This window comes from Miscanthus floridulus, chromosome 2 (assembly GCF_019320115.1).
Source record: "Miscanthus floridulus cultivar M001 chromosome 2, ASM1932011v1, whole genome shotgun sequence".
Lineage (NCBI taxonomy): Eukaryota > Viridiplantae > Streptophyta > Magnoliopsida > Poales > Poaceae > Miscanthus > Miscanthus floridulus.
This window is the reverse complement of record NC_089581.1, coordinates 68,039,619-68,054,945: the sequence shown is the minus strand read 5'-3', so window position 1 is coordinate 68,054,945 and position 15,327 is coordinate 68,039,619. Positions and strand designations below refer to the sequence as shown.

Here is a 15,327-nt window from a genome sequence, read left to right as displayed (position 1 = left end):
ACGTCGTCTCCTCCCGTCCCACCGCCATCGTAAGGTCTTCGCCATGAGTGGAGGGTTGAGATGGCTCATACCCACATGTTGATCGACTCGTGGTGCCCCCCTTCCCCTCTGCTATGTTGAGGTATGTAACCCCCTGAGCGTGCCTCAACTATGTTCTATTCTCAAACGATTACATCTGCAAAATTTGATCTTCTTTATCAATTTTTTCCCATTAATCCTTGACGCTTCAGATGCCTGTAGATCTACTGTAATTTATTTTAGTATGGGCAATTTCTGTTTTGTTTATGTTCAGTGTGAGCAGTAGATGCTTTGTTTATATATGTTCTCTATGTGAGTAGGATTAACCATTAATTAGGAGGAGGCAAACATATATGTGAAATCTCTCCTGCATAATTAGATGCTACCATATTCATGTAATTCTATTTTGGAACTTAATTAATAGTAACTCCACTAAGTTTTTTTTATCAGATTTGCAATCAGCAGTTATGATTGTTGCCTCTGGTGTAGCTACTCCAGTTTCTAGATCTGCTTAGATGGGTTGCTCAGTGTGCGATTACAGTTTTGAACTACTTTTTAAGTATTACATTTTTGAACTACTTTTTAAGTAGAATGGTGTCCTTTAGAAATTGTCATTATCACCTTTGTTGGGGTTGTAATTCTGGACCGCAGGTTCAAAAATGTACCTGTCATTGAGTTCTCAAAGTTAAATGCTAGGAATTAACCAATTACCATATTGTGTTTTCTCTCTCTTATTTCATGCCCCTACTGTTCCAACATCGGTTGAGGTGGTTTGGCCATATCCAAAGGAGGCCTCTAGAGGCACCAGTGCATTGTGGAGTCCTAAGCCAAGCTCATAATATAATGAGAGGTAGAGGAAGACCGAAATTGACATGGGGAAGGCAATAAAAAAGAGAGTTGAAAGCTTGGGATATACCTAGAGATCTATGTTTGAATAGGAGTACTTGGAAAGCAGCTATTGAAGTGCCTGAACCGTGATTTGGGACTTTTGGTGGGTTTCAACTCTAGCCTACCCCAACTTGCTTGAGACTGAAAGGCTATATTATTGTTGTTGTTGTTATTTCATGCCCCTACTGACTAATATTGCTCACCTTGATGCTAGCGCGAAGCGGTTGATCGGTTGGAGGTTCTCTAAACCGTCCGTGCAGCGTGATACTAGGAAGCTATAGTTGTTCAAGGTCGTGGCTGGCCCTGGAGAAAAGCCAATGATCATGGTCAACTACAAGGATGAGAAAAAGCAAATTATCTGCCAAGATGAAGGATATCGTCGAGGCCTACCTCAAGTTATTTAATTGTATTACGATAAGCATCATTTAGTAAAGTTTTTATTGTTATCGCTCTATTTTGAATAATTGTTATATTGGTAGAGTCACAACTCTGACACAATTTCAATATGATATATGTTTATGAATAAAGTCTACTCATATTCGTTGTGTATTAAAAAGTTTTCATAGCACGTGCGTGTCGCACGTGCATTTCTATTTAGACTAAAAATATGGAACACATTCAGGATGCTTTATCAGCTCCTCTTGGAGCTTTATTGTTTTAAATGAGGTAAAGAATCTGGTTGTCTATAATATTAGCTCCTGTTGGATTTGCTTGGTTATATGGATTTTTTAATTTGTTTGTAGATTGATGATGTCTTGATGCTTGCTTATCTCTCTGCCTCTTTTTTCTGTACGTTGCCACATGCCACCAGATTCATGCATGTTTTTTTTTTCTGTACGTTGCCACATGCCACCAGATTCATGCATGTTTTTTTTTTCTGTAGGTTACCACATGCCACCAGATTCATGCATGTAGTGGATAGTTCCTAATGTTGTGTTCTGTTTTGCAATATAGATTTGTGAAAGGGTGTTAGGAATTTTATTAGCGCCAATTACTCAGTCGGTATGTCACTTTATAAGTCTAGAATACAATTCAACAGCTGATTTGATATGGTAACTAATAATAGTTTTGGTATGACTGGATGGAGATACCCTACAGTTTTTCAGTCTCATCAATATTGAAACAATCAAGAATATCCCTACAGTTTTTCAGTCTCATCAATATTGAAACAATCAAGAATACATGTTCTTCATTGCTTTATTCTGAATTTTAGCCACCCGAAGAAGTTAGTCTTGTTTTCTACATGCCAAGGGGAGGGATAGGGGACGGAGATGAACAACATTTCATTTTGTTTTAAAAATGCTTTTCAAATTCGTATGAAAGAACTTTAGATGTTTGAGAGTATTATATCTTTTTAAGAACATTAATAAAAAATGGTAGGAGTTATTTATACTGAATTGCTAAGACTGCCAGGTTCAGATCTTGTTTTGTGGCCTTTGTAGGATACAACCATATACATTCATGCCTTTTGTTTTTTTTACTAGCTATTTTTGACTGGTATTTCCTCTTGAGAGATTGCTTTGGACAGTTACATAATTTTTGTTGCCCCCTTTTCACAAACATGAGTAATCATTTTCACATGTCAATTATTAACTTTAAGATTGTGTAGTTCTGTCACTTGATCTGTTCCTGTAAAGCAGGCTGTCATTTTATTCTGTTTGTTGTTTTTTTAATCTAATTTCTAAATGTGTTTATATGAATTGTTATCCCCAGTAAGTGAGCTTTGGAGGATTTTGCAATTGCTCAAGTCATGGTATGAGCCTATGAAGCCCATGGTTTTTTCTTTTCTCTTCTCTTACATTATCATCAGGTATCCTACCTTATTCTTGGATTTTTATCCCTAAGTTTATATTTCCCATAGTAACAAATATTGGCCTTTTTATGTACAAGGGAAATTCATGTTAGGATATAATAACTAAGAACATAGCAAATGCAACAATGGGCCTATTAAAAATAAACTTGTGGGACTGCTAAAAATTCTTGTCCTGTGTTATATTGCAAAAAGTGTACTATGCTGGAAGTTTTCATCAATTATAAAATTCTCTTGTGTCCTGCCGCATTAGAAAAATGATTCTTTTTGTATGGCATTATGATTATACTACAAAGTGGTGCTTTATGCCCTTTGTCTTATGTGTGGCATGCTTTTTGTGTTGAAGAAAAATTATCTAAATCTTAAATCTTTTATGTACGTAGGTGGAGGTATAAATTCATGGTAATTCTTACTTATGATCAGGGTCCATGACTCATGAAGAACAATTGATCTTTTGTATGCCAAACAAGATGTTAACATTATCAGTGCTGAATAGGTCATCATTGTCAACCACTTAACCCTTATTGGCATCCAGCAAGATCCACATGCACCAGAAGCTAAGGAAGATGCCCGATGAAATGCTAGCAATGTGAACTTAGTCTTTTTGTTTGATATATTAGGATTTAAGTTTGATTTGTACCTTCAACACATGTAATCTTCTTGTTGATTAGTTGCCTTGCGTGTACTGAATTATGGGTGTATGTGTTGTCATGCCAGCCTGACCATGTGTTTATATTGTGAAAATTTTATATATATAAGAGTTGGCTGTATGTGTTGTCATGCCAGCCTGACCATGTGTTTATATTGTGAAAATTTTATATATATAAGAGTTGGCTTCTCAACACTATTATTCATTCATTACAATATAACGCTTGTGAATAAATTAGTTCGAACTTTGGTATGTATTTAATAACAACCGGATAGGTTGTACAATATTATTGCAAAAGCTCAATTATATTTTTAATACTAGAAAATTTTATTATAAAATATAAATGTTTTTAGCACGTGCGTGTTGCACGTGCATATCTAGTAGTAATGAAATAAAGATCTGAAAAAAGCACAGCTGGATGATAAAGCGACTTCCTCCACATCCGCACAAAAACAAAACAAGAAACTGACACTAGTAAACAGGCTCACGCACCCGTTTAAAAAAACAGACTCAAGCACCATATTACTAAGAATGCTTAACAATAACTTGTAAAGCCAACATAAAAAATGAACTGAAAAAATTAAATAACAATAACATCTCTCTAGCCGTGTAGATGCAGAGAATAATTACTTGGCATCGAAATACAGTGATCTCTCATTGTAAAGAAAATTGATTTTTTTCATAAACCTAAAACCTATCAGTGTACCATATCGCTGACAACTAAATTTCTCCATTTTTTTGTGAAGTTGTCAAAATGCTAAATGGTCCTCACCATTGCGTATCTCTAGTCGAGATGATAGAGAAAAACATATGTGGAACGTCCAATTCAAAGTTCGGATGAAGGAGTTTACGCCCTCAGGAAGATGTTCTAGTGTCGAAAGTTTCGGGGGTCGGAAGCTCCGACGGAGGAACTTCCGAGAAACCTAAAACACTTCACCTGGGTGCCCGGGGTCATCCCTATGTCGGAAGTTCTAACTGTCGAAAGTTTCGACAAGCGTCAGAACTTTCGATAGATCTAATAAAAGACCTTGTTCGGATCTGGAATGTTGGATTGCGATCCAAACTATTTCCAGACTCGTGTGAAATTTAAAAAATATACCTTGGAAAGATTTCCTACTTGGATAAGACTACTCCCTCTCTATATATTGGAGGACCATGGCCGATTGAGGTATCCAACACATAATCGTCAAAAGCACATCTACTACACCTTTTACCCTCTTTTTTCCCATCTATCTTTTTTCCTCATTCTTCATCGATGATGCATGGCTAGAGGATTGACGACGATGAAGCTCTAGAGCGGTTAGGCTAGCTAGGTCAACCCACAGGGCCACAGCCGCCGCACGCCCCAACGGGTCCCTCCCGGGCATGTGGGGTTTTGGGTCTTAAGAGACCTCACCGGCATGTCTTGCGTATCGCTCTCCCGACGAGGCTCCTCTGGTGATATGTCTTGCGTATCACACTCATCGTTGGATGCACAAGGTCTAGGTGTGGACAGACCCTAGGTGTCGGCCGACCTAAAAGTCCACTAGGCCCTACATCGGGCATTCTACCTCCTTACCCATGTGGTGACCCAACTCGACGTCAACACACTTTTTGGCAACTCCGCTGGGGACGATTGGTTCGATTATATCTTATAGTCGACCTTTCTAACCTAGCCAATTTGTTGGTTTCAATCTATCTTTCTTGTGTTCTCATTACCATTCCGTAACCTAGCCCAAAAGGTCGATTGCAGTATTGATCCCCTCTATCAGGATGTGGAACAACGGTCGTAGTGACGAGTTCACCGATCTAATGGGTCAGGAGAGCATCGTCAAGTCTACAACCAGACCTGAGCTAAAAGCCAGTGGAATAGCTGAAGATTCCCCTCTTTTTCATGTTATGAATAAGCTTATATCTAAATTCGATGAGTTAGAGGAAAGAATGTTTGATGCTCCTATTGCTACTTTACCTCATCATGCATATACTAGTGAATCGGCCCCGGCTTTTAGTCAACCTCAATACGAGAGACCGTTTCACTATTACTTTGATTAACATGGCAAGTTGATTTTTGAGAATCAATCGGAATTGGCCTCTTTGGCGCTTCAAGTTTTTATAAACATTTATTAAGCAGTCCTTGTAAACAAAACTAAAAAATTGTCACTTCAAGTTTTTATAACCCTTCTCTTTAAACTCCGTAGAATAACATATAGTCACATTATACACCAATACATTATACACCAAAACTTCCGTTTCAAAAACCTGGTCGCATACAAATGCAAGACTACCGGTGCGTTTAACTAGGCGATTGACCAATATCGTTCGCGAATTTATAGAGAAGAACATCAATATTTATGACACTAAATTTATACCATTAGATATACCTTAAACTATTTTTTTCATAATGTGCTCATTGTGGTATCACAAATATTTATACATTTTTCAAAAAAAGTTTGACTTAGAGAACTCTAGGAATAGATTTATTCAGGTAAGGAGTACTCGCATCCTTTCAAAGATCCAATCACTACTGCGCATAACTAGGGGCAAATGTTTGTCAGCCTTCACTAGAGATGAAACTTCCACTGCTAGTTTTGGGTAATTAGTTCGAAAACTTGCTAAAATCAACTATAATTATGTACTGATACTTAATTCATTGAGGTGGATAAATGAACTAAATTAGCATGCCATCGAAATTAACTTGCTAACTCAAATGATATACTATTGTGTATTACCCATTGCATGTCTGGTCATCATGCTTATTTTCCTGGATCATGTTTTGTGGCAGGGACTACTCTGATCAGTCGACCATTCCAACATGTAAAGTAGCACAACACCTACATAAAAGCTGGCAAAACACCAAAGCAGTACATTGAGGGGAAATTGAGGTGTAATCTACAAGAGAGCTTAAGTGCAACAGATATTAAAAATGGCATGCTTCCGTGGTGTTTGGTTGGGAACAACGGTACTCTCCTTGCAGAAGACAAGGAACTAGGAAGCTGGAACCAGCCAACGAAACAGCACAAAAACTCAAGCACCGCACAATATCATTTGGAAAATAGAAGACCCTCAGAAGAAAAATAAAACAGAGCAATGGGATCTGAACCTCCAACACTCTGTTATACTACCGTATCATTTTGCGTCCTCTGGTACCTTGATGAACATTTAGTAATCACCTAAGAGTAGATGCAGCTTACTCTGTCCTGCATATCCAGAAGGGAAAAAATGAATTTCGCCCCAAAATAGTGAACTCATAATACTGCACAAAATTGTAGTCGATGATATACTTATATATTTGAATGTAGGAACGTTTTCAAGCGTAGTATATAGCACATACCAATTATTAGAGGTCGTCAGTTATCAGGCTTCAGGCTTCAAGTATGCAAGCTTGGCAATGAGATCTATCAGGACAGACGGACAGCTACTCCTCAACAGGTGGTTGAGGCCGCCGGCCGCCATGACTTGTTGAAGCTTAGGAGGGAAGCTCAGAAAATCCAAGCAAGCCTGCTTGAGCCCCTGGCAATGACGCTGCTCAGCTAGCTCAAGGATGCTCGCCACCCTGGTCGCGTTGATGTATCCCCACAACTTCTGTTCACACATGAGCCTCAACCTCTGGAGATCATATCTATCTGCTGCCACAAGCAAGTGCTGCCACGTCACTTCGTCGACAACGTCGTCGTCGTCGTCCTCCTCCTCCTCCTCCTCCATGTCTTGCTCGTCATCATACTCCTCGTCCTCTTCGTTAATGTCATCTGGCATTAAGTCACTGTAAATGAAACTAAGCATCAACTTGAACACTCTGGCTTCCATGTCGTCTATGCGTATGACGCCGGCGGTCGTGCCCTCCTTCATGGGGCCAAAAAGCTCGGCCCTGAAGACTGCAGATCTGGCCACAAGCACGCAGCGGTGTGCGCGTACCTTCTCTCCGCTGACCTCAAATACCACATCGGTGCCTTCACCAGACTGGAGGAGGTGAGTAAAATGCTGGTGCATATCAGATTCCGGCACCACGACGAAAGCTGTGTCCACATCAATCTTAGCCTTCTTAGATGAGACAAGCTTGGCGATGAGCTCTTTGAGGACTAAAGGGCAGGTGCTAGCTAGGCGGTCCAGGCCACCGAGCGCCAGTACCTCCTGCAGATTGGCATGAGCCCTGATAAGGAAGTCGAAGCAAGCATCCTTGAGCCCACGGGCATGATGCCGCTCAGCTAGCGTAAGAATCGTTGCCGCTGTAGTCGTGCTGATGTATGTGCACAACTTCTGTTCGCAGATCAGCCTCAGCCTCAGGAGACCGTACCTGTCGGCCGCCACAAGCAAGTGCTGCCACATGACATCGTCTTCTTCTTCCTCCATATTCTCCGGCACGGAGTCACTGTAAATGAAGCGAAGCAGGAGCCTGAACACCCGTGCCTCCACGTCGTCTATGCGCACGACACCTGCCGCCGGGTTCGTGCCCTCCTTCATGGAGCCAGAAGAAAGCAGGCCCTTGAAGACCTGCAGGCGAGCACGCACCGGTGTGCAGCAAACATCTCTCCGCCGATCTCGAAGGTCACATCGGACCCCTCTGTAGACTGAAGGAGACTGCTGAGATGTTGGTGCATATCAGATGCTGGCACCACCACGAAAAGGGCAGTGTTGGCTCCAGTACGTACTATCGACATCGACATCCTTGGTGACGACGATGTCACACTTTATGGTGAGACGGTCGTCCTTGAGATGTGCCGATTTCTCCAGGTCCTCTCTTTTCATGAAAGCATCGTAACCCCAAAACGAGCAGTCGTTACTGAAGTTTGTCGCTTCGATTTCTTGGATGTCTGATGGCAGTTGCTTCTCAGCCTTGTCAACCAAACTGAAATCAATCTGCACCTTCACAGTCGCCTCCGCGATGTTGTCATCATCATCAAGTAAGAGATAAAGGGATACGTAGTCAGCCACCTCGGAGTCTATGCCGTTGGGGGAGTACCGGACCGGATACGCCAGCGATGGCGGCCGACTCTGAAAGGGGGAGATTCTATCCAGTCGCCGTTCGGGGTGGTGTCTTTGGTGCGCGAGTACCCGTCGACCACAAGCAGGTGGTAGCCGCTGTCGGTGACGGCGGCGGTGATGGCGGCTGGTGTAGATCGCGTCGACGGCCCGCCCTCGCTAACGAAAGATACGCCGGCGAACGACATAGCGAACCAACAAAATCAACCGTGATCCCCGGCCGCTATCTGCAGATATTTTTTTTTTTTGAGACGACGCTCTTTCTTTAAATTTGACTAAACTTAAATTTGACTAAACTTAAAATATATTGTTTCACACTTAGGACGTATTTACAACTTGATTTAATTTGGAATGGAGCCAACATAAACATAAACTGAAAAAAGTCAAATAACAATAACATCTCTCTAGGTGCGGATCTGCGAGTGTACATGCAGATAACAGAAGTGCAGCATGCAGCTTTCAGGTCCGATCCGGTGAGATCTCTCGGTCAGGCACTCAGGCCCACGCACAGACGCGCTTCTGAATCGCAAGTCGAACACAATCAGGGCACAAGTCAGGCAAACAGTTGCTTGCAAACGAACCACCGTTCAGCGCCCTGTCCATGTCATGCCGATTATTGTCTCGGAATTCTGTTTCCGGAAAAGGGAACTATTGTCTGGAGTTACAAGAAACGTGCGTACTTGTAGTAGAGAGATCTCTTGACCCAACTGCAGTTTGTGTGCACGCAGGCACCCCGGAATAAATCCTACGTATTTTTGGCCATCTAACCATCGTTGGAGTCTGGTTTTAGCCAATGAATTAGAAAAATCAGGAATCTTTGATTATCCAACTATTGATATTGTTCATATTTGACCATTCGGCTGTTTTGATGGGTGGTTTTTATGACGCGAATGACAAGTAGTAATCAGTCATTGTTTAATTTTTTCAAATTCTTCAAATGAACTAGGATTGAGAAATGACCAGTTGTAGATCTTGTAGTTGATGACTTTTTAAAATCATTTAGGGTCCCAAAGTTTTGTTTGAAGTTCTCATATTTTCAAAATTCAGGATTTTTTATTATTTAAATAAACTAAGATGGAGAAATAACCAAAACCAAAGTTACACATCTCGATGATATCTACAACTTTGCAGTTAACGACTTTTTCATTTGAAATTATTTACGGCCCCAAAAAATTATTTGAATTTCTCATATTTTGAAATTCATTTTTTTTTAAATTGTCCGAATGAACTCAGATGGAGGAATGACCAAAACCAAGATCTATGACTTTGTCATTGATAATTTTTTTATTGGAAATTATTTATGCTCACAAAATTCTATTAGAAGTTCTCACATTGTGAATTTCAAAATTTTCAAACCACCCATTAAAACAGTTGAATGGCTGTCGGTGTTTCGAGTAAACACCAACGAGTAAATTTCTAATATTACGCGTCTGGCTCAGATGGTGTGCTAAGAGGACACGATATTTAACTGGTTCGGGCAGAATGTCCTTACATCCAGTTCGTTGCTGTTGCTCGTGTTACTAGCACTGAAAAGTTCATAGTAGGGGTTACAAACGGGCGAGAAAGGGACATGTCCCAAGTCTCTGGTGGAAAGAACGAAGGGGTACCGAGAGCTCGGTCGCTGCTTGGCTATGTGTTCAAGGCTCGATGCTAGTGGTTTTGATCTGATATGGTGCGATGCCCCTTAATGGGACGTCCTGCTTTCCCTTTTATAAGCCAAGAGAAAGCACGGGTTACAATGGGAGAAAAGAGAAGAACGAGAGGGAGAGAAAGTCCTTTAGGGTTACCGGGCCTTTCTTTTTCTCTATGCGGGCCCCGCTAACACAACAGGTGGTGACAGGGATAGCTCTACGTCGGGCGCCTATCTACCGATGATGCCATGCCCTAGCATTGTCAGCGGGTCATAACGTCCCACTTCGCCCCGGCGGGCGGCGCGGCGAACCAGCATGCTGATCAACGGACGTATAGGGAGTATGCTGCATAGTGACCACACGTCCGTCACTGTGGGCGATGTGAGTTTCCTAGAATGACATGTCACAGGGATGGGTCGTGTTGAGATGTGACCGCTCCCTGCACAATGCTAGAAGTTTGACCTTAGGTTGTACTTTTTGGCCCATAGTGGTTGACGGCGCCGTGAGCTTCCCTTAGGAGCCATGCCCGAGGGATCGGGTGAGGCGGAGCCCGCCCTCAGACATCGGGCGAGGCGAAGCCAGCCCTCAAACATTGGGCGAAGCAGAGCCACCCTCAGACGTCGGGCAAGGCGGAGCCCGCGGCCTTGGTGTCGAGCGAGGTGGAGCCAGCCCTCAGACGTCGGGCGAGGCAGAGCCTGCCCTCGAGGGTTGGGCGAGGCAGAGCCCGCGGCCTGGGTGTCGGGCGAGGCAGAGCTCGTCCCTAGAGGTTGGGCGAGGCGGATCGCACGACCTTGGGGTTGGGCAAGGCGGAGCCCATCCATAGAGGTCGGGCGAGACGGAGCCTAAACCCAAAGGTCGGGCGAGGCGGATCGCATGACCTTAGGGTCGGGCAAGGCAGAGCCTGTGCTAGAGGTCAGGCGAGGCAGAGCCCACGGCCTCCGTGTTGGTTGGAGCTATAGTCGCACCTTTGATTGCATGGATGGATTAACGTATAATGACTATTAGCCCCTCATCTTCGGGTACCATAGTATTGGTCCCCGACAGTAGCCCCTGAGCCTTCGAAGGAGTAGAATACTCCTTCGGAGGCTTTTCCAAATGGGAGGACTCTAAGGGCTTTGGCCTTCTTCTATAGCCCATGACGTAACCTAGGAACGGTGGTTCCCTTTGGTCGAGACTAGGCCCTTCGCGAGTATGGCCATGAGATTTGATGGGTTGGAAAAAGGTCTTTTCTGATTGGGGCCCCGGTATCCCATTTGTGGGGATCTGGCTACGGCCAGATGGTGACCGACTCTAGATTCTCAGCGGTCAATCCATATAGTTCTCGGGTCCGTTCGACCGATCCTGAGGGCTCTCTGCCTTCCTTAGGAGAAAACCATGGATCATATCCGGCTGAGACTCGAATGTGGGCCAGGATGCCCATAGTGCTTGTGCGCTTGGGTGCTGGTCGTTAGCAGACCCACCCCTTTCTACTTCCTTACCTTGTAGGTGCCCGGAGTGGTTGTCGAACCCATCGATGGGCCAACCTTTGAGCTCCTGAGCCTAGACGGGTCATAGAGGTGTTTTTAGATCCATAATCCTTACACTTGCGATGAGTCGTGACCCGTCTAGAGAGGCAAAACATATGATGAGTTTTCTAAGAGAACGGATAGAGATTGCGTGTGCATATCCCGTAGCATGATGTTGTGGCAGATCATGGTAGGCATGGAGATCTAGGGAGGTGGTTAGTTTCCTCATGCCTGTCGCCCCTATAAAATCAAAGGGTTCACCCCCCGGGCTTCATACATTGCCTTCATATTTGCCACCGCCGTCGCCAACCGCCTAGGCTTCCTGCATCCGCGTCCTCATCGTCGTCGAGCTCATATCCACCTGCCCCCATCTTCTAATGGATCTATGGTGCTGCTCTGACATCACCTTCCAGCGTATGGAGGGCCTCATCCGTTGCAGCCTTCTCTATGCACGGACCTCGGCTGAGGGGTACCTGCTGCCTGGTGAGGAGGATCTGCCATCACCGCCCAATGGCTACGTGGTGTCATTCACGCATTTCCATGAGCACAAGTTTGCTACCCCCATCCATAGATTTCTTTGGGGGCTGCTGCACTACTACAAGATTGAGCTGTAGCACCTCAATCCTAATGGGATCCAGCACATGGCGGTGTTCGTCATCCTATGTGAGGGATTCCTAGGGATCAGCCCCCATTTCAATCTCTGGAGGTACTTCTTCACCATCACCCTCCAGAAGAAGAGGAGAAAAGCAGCAGGCATGAGCTGCACATGCCGATGGGGTGCGTCGGCATCTAGCTCCAAAACAATCGGGTCGACGAGTACCCGCCGATGCAGCTGTTGACATCCAATAAGGGGTGGCACTTGCAGTGGTTCTACCTCAAGAATGACGCCGTCGTCGTCCTACCGGTGTTCATCGGGCGCCTGATCGAGGAGGCCCTGGAGTCATAGAGGAAGTGGGGCATCCCGGAGAAGGACAAGAGAAAGATCCAGGACCACATCGTCGCCATCCACATCCTTAAGGAGAACACCCTGAAGGGGTCAGGCGTTATCGGGGTGTACCATGCAAGGAGGGTGGCGTCGTTGATGATGCGCGCGCTCCTGCTATACACGATGGTGCCCGAGGCATCGTTCGATGGAACGACACTTACCAAGGGGGTGCTCTCCAACTCTGAGATCGCGCAACACATCAATGAGGTGATGGAGCCTTCACAGGATGATGCGAGCGCCCCCCTTGACTTCATTTATCTGGTGCCAGTGCATCCTTCGATGAGACGGAGCCAGGTCATGTCGTCTTCGTAAGTTTTCCCTTTTCGTGTCTTTTCTTTAGTTGATTTCCCGACCTCTTGATACTCACTTTGAGGGGGATGGGACCAGCTGAGGGACCTTATCTTTATGGATCACCCGGCTCTATTGCCAAGGTATTCATCTATGAGGGTGGTGAATCGCGCCAAGGGCGAGTGACTGAGGAAGGCGAAGGATGACAAGAGGAGGAAAAGGTAGTGGAAGCTGCAAGCGAGGGAACAGGGGGAGGACACCGACAGTGATGACGATGATGATGATGGCGACAACGATGAGGTAGCTGATGATATCGAGTGGGGCATCCTAGAGAACGAAGATGCACTGATAGGTAGTGGTTTGCCCTTGCAGGAGTTAGGACCCTTTCTATTCCACAGAGGTGAGGGTACGTCCGGGGAGCCAATGGAGGTGGGACATACCATTGGCCTCCCTTAGGAGTCAATAGGGGCGGGCGGCTCTACCGCTGTGCCTAAGATGCCAACGGAGGTGGGTGGCTCCGCTGTCGCACCCCAAGAGTCAAGGGGAGTGAGCCCCTCTACCTAGGATCAGGGGGCGGGCTCGAAGCGACCTCACCCCGATGAGGCAAAGTAGAGGTCAAGGGTTCGCCCCCCCCAATGTATATGCCACCCAATGGCACTAAGGTAAGTTATTAGTTCCTTTGCTTCCTCTATTTTTGGTGGATTTCATCGTGACTTATGTTTTTCATTTCTTGCAGCGTCGGGAGGCAACGTAATCCTTTGGCGTTGGCACCAAAGAAGAGCGTTACCCTTCAAGCGAGGCGACAGTCGTTGGCTCGTGTTGTGCCCATTTTGGGTGGGAGCAGTGCCAATATGATGGTGGACATGGGGGGCCCAAGGGGTGCCTTTGGAGGTCACCGAGCAGCCAGCGATGGTGGTGATACCACTGCCAACGACGAGGCAAACAGGGCTGCCGACTGCGCTCATGACGCCGACCGTGGTGGGTGCAACACAGACGGTCATGATCCTGCCAATGCAGGTGGAGGTGGTGGCAGTTGTGATAGGTGGGTCACAGTGGGGCGCTATCGTGGTGACGCCTAAGGTACCGACGCGACCCGCGCCGTCGGTAGCCTAGGCGATGGAGTCTGGCATGGGCCGGAAGGAGGGGAACATGGGCGAGGGGGTCCTCAGACATCATGGTGCTAGGAGAGAGGTCGACACCTGTACCACTGACTCCTTCCATCGCCGGAGGGGGTGTCTCGATGGGAATGTCATGGTGAGAGGGCTCGACGGTGCTTGGAGCTGGTGAGGAGTCATCTCTGGCCCTGACATCGGTGGGCGGCGACTTGCCTATGTAGGGAGAGCCCCTACTCCGATGGACAAATCTATAGGGCCCGGCGTCGACGCTCTTCACCCTCGACGACGACGCCGAGAGCACGAAGCGGGAGAGCCTCGACGTGGGAGTCGTGTCTGTGCTTGAAGCTCTGGACCATGCCCAGGGTGCCTTAGATGACGTTGTTGTTCCCACTGGCTGGGTATTTGATTGATCCTGCTTCTCACATTTTTTTCCTTTTCTATATGCTTTCTTGTATCCTAACCATTGTCTTCCTACAGTCCCTTATCGCTCTTAGCCAGGGGAAGTCTTGGTTCCTTCGCAAGTAGAAGGAAAACTAGGACCGCCTCAGCGAGGAGGCATGGCTACGTGGGGAGGTGACTGCTTAGGTTGTTGCCGCCCAGTAGATGGTGGCCAAGCTAACTCCCCTCATCAAGAAGGCAGATCATCTTCGGTCACGGGTGGTCGAGGCCTGTTGGCATGCGAACGAGGCCTAGAGGGTGTTCAAGGCCCTATTGGTGAGATTGCGAAAGGACAATGAGGAGGCTACCAAGGTTAGGAAGGAGCAGGATGAGCTGCTCTAGAAGGACGTCGAGACCTGCTAGCGGATCCTTGACCTCTAGGCCGAGGTAGAGAAGGAGTGAGAGCTGAAGCTGGGAGCCGAGGACAAGCTTGTGGCCCTAGAGAAGAGGGCAAGTCTAGATGCCGTGGTGGTCACCTAGCTGCTCAAGGAGTGGGACGAGCTGCTCCAAACCATAGAGAGGCTTCACTCTGAGCGAGGCATGGCTCACGAGGAGCACGACCAGGCCATCTGAGAGCATGACTAGGCCTACCAAGTGCGCAATGACGCACAATAGAGGGTCAGCTCCCTCCAGGCTGAGCTTGGAAACACGATAGCCTAGAGGCTAGAGGCCGAGAGCATCTCTATTGGGCTAGCCACAGACCTCGCCGAGGTGAGGAGGAACCTTTAGGTAGAGAGCGACGAGCTCGATATCCTGAGCGTCGCCCTTGGAGTGGTCTACGATGACCTTGAGGTGGTGTAGTCAGAGGGGACCAGTTCGCTCGTGGCCCATGCCATCGAGATCACAATGCGGGTGAACCAACTTGAGAGGAACACCCTTCGCGCTAGGGTTAATCAATCCTTCACAATTGCTCATTCTCATTACGGGGACAACATCAACCTAGAGACGATGAGCCACGGCTTCACACCTGGCTATGAAGCCCACGAGCTAGAGGAGATGGAGACGGTGGTGGCTCCCCTTTCACAAGACCTGTCGGACAGAATA

The 15,327-nt window shown here is 46.2% G+C and overlaps 1 pseudogene; it reads right to left on the bottom strand.

The window, feature by feature from the left end:
* Positions 1–6,698: 6,698 nt before the first annotated feature.
* On the bottom strand, positions 6,699–8,509 carry LOC136536669 (BTB/POZ and MATH domain-containing protein 2-like; annotated as a pseudogene).
* Positions 8,510–15,327: the final 6,818 nt, after the last annotated feature.